Source organism: Triticum dicoccoides, chromosome 5A, assembly GCF_002162155.2.
Source record: "Triticum dicoccoides isolate Atlit2015 ecotype Zavitan chromosome 5A, WEW_v2.0, whole genome shotgun sequence".
Lineage (NCBI taxonomy): Eukaryota > Viridiplantae > Streptophyta > Magnoliopsida > Poales > Poaceae > Triticum > Triticum dicoccoides.
The window spans coordinates 376,584,962-376,586,683 of NC_041388.1; positions in this window are offsets into that span (position 1 = coordinate 376,584,962).

Sequence of the window (1,722 nt, forward strand, 5' to 3'; positions counted from 1 at the left end):
CCCCCGGGCCAGTGCTTGTCTAAGTGTTGGGCCGAATTAGAGTCCTTTGCAGCGCCACCTCGGGGAAACTTGAGGGCTGGTTTTAGTTATACGGAGCGCTCATCCGGTGTTGCCCTGAGAACGAGATATGTGCAGCTCCTATCAGGATGTCAGCGCATCGGGCGGTCTTGCTGGACTTGTTTTACCATTGTCGAGGATGTCTTGAAGAACCGGGATACTGAGTCTGATCGGAATGTCTCGGGAGGAGGTCTATTCCTTCGTTGAGCGTGAGAGCTTGTGATGGGCTAAGTTGGGACACCCCTGCAGGGATTTGAACTTTCAAAAGCCGTGCCCGCGGTTAAGGGCAGATGGGAATTTGTTAATGTCCGGTTGTAGAAAACCTGAAGTTGACCTTAACTAAAAATGCATCAACCGTGTGTGTTACCGTGATGGTCTCTTTCCGGCGGAGTCCGGGAAGTGAACATGGTGTTGGAGTTATGTTTGACGTAGGTTGTTCTAGGATCACTTCTTAATCATAGTTTCTCGATCGTGCTTTGCCTTCTCTTCTCGCTCTCATTTGCGTATGTTAGCCACCATATATGCTAGTCGCTTGCTGCAGTTCCACCTCATACCTTTACCTTACCCATAAGCTTAAATAGTCTTGATCGCGAGGGTGCGAGATTGTTGAGTCCCTGTGGCTCACAGATACTTCCAAAACCAGCTTGCAGGTGCCGATGAGTCCATGCCGATGACGCAACCAAGCTCAGGAGGATCTCGATGAAGATCTTGTCCTTTGTGTTGTTTCGTTCTAGTTGATCAGTAGTGGAGCCCAGTTGGGGTCGATCGGGGACCGTGTCGCATTTGGGGTTCTTCTTCTATTTTGGTTCCGTAGTCGGACCTTGGTTGTAACTGGTTGATGTAATGCTTTATTTCATGTAATTGTGTGAAGTGGCGATTGTAAGCCAACTATGTATCTCTTTCCCTTATGTATTACATGGGTTGTGTAAAGATTACCTCACTTGCGACATTGCTTTCAACGCGGTTATACCTCTAAGTCGTGCTTCGACACGTGGGAGATATAGCCGCATCGAGGGCGTTACAAGTTGGTATCAGAGCCTTCCCCGACCTTAGGAGCCCCACTGCTTGATCATTTTTAGCAGCCGTTGTTGAGTCTACAAAAAATGTTTTGAGTCATTTAGGGATTATATATCAGAGAGTTTAGGAATTCTTTTTACTCCCCAGTCCCTTCATCGCTCTGGTAAGGCATCCTGACATAGAGTTTTGACTCTTCTCTTCTCAAATTTCACTAAAAAAATTTTAGGATCACGCGGGTATCTTGGAATCGTTCCGATGGTTTTGTGACGAGAACATTGTCTTGGTGCCTCCTATCAGGGGTTTTGTGGAAGTGTCCCGGGGAGTTGAGCTCCGAGGTGTTGTCGTCACAATTTTATCGTTGTAGTTCTGGAATACCTGAGTTTAGTACGCCGACATCGAAAATCTCTTTTATGCAGTTCGTTGGTGAGATAACCTCGATGCCACCCAGTACTGGGGCGGGACTTCGGGAGTATTGCCATAACTCGTATAACGGATGCTTTTTGAAGGTTGAGGTAGATGATTTCCGAAGGTTTCTTGGTTATGTGTTGAAGGATGGATACAGCTGGATGTAGGATTTGCTAGTTTGGGTGAGATATTATGCTTCCCCTGTATCCCCAACACCTGATTGCATAACCGGAAAGGTTCAGG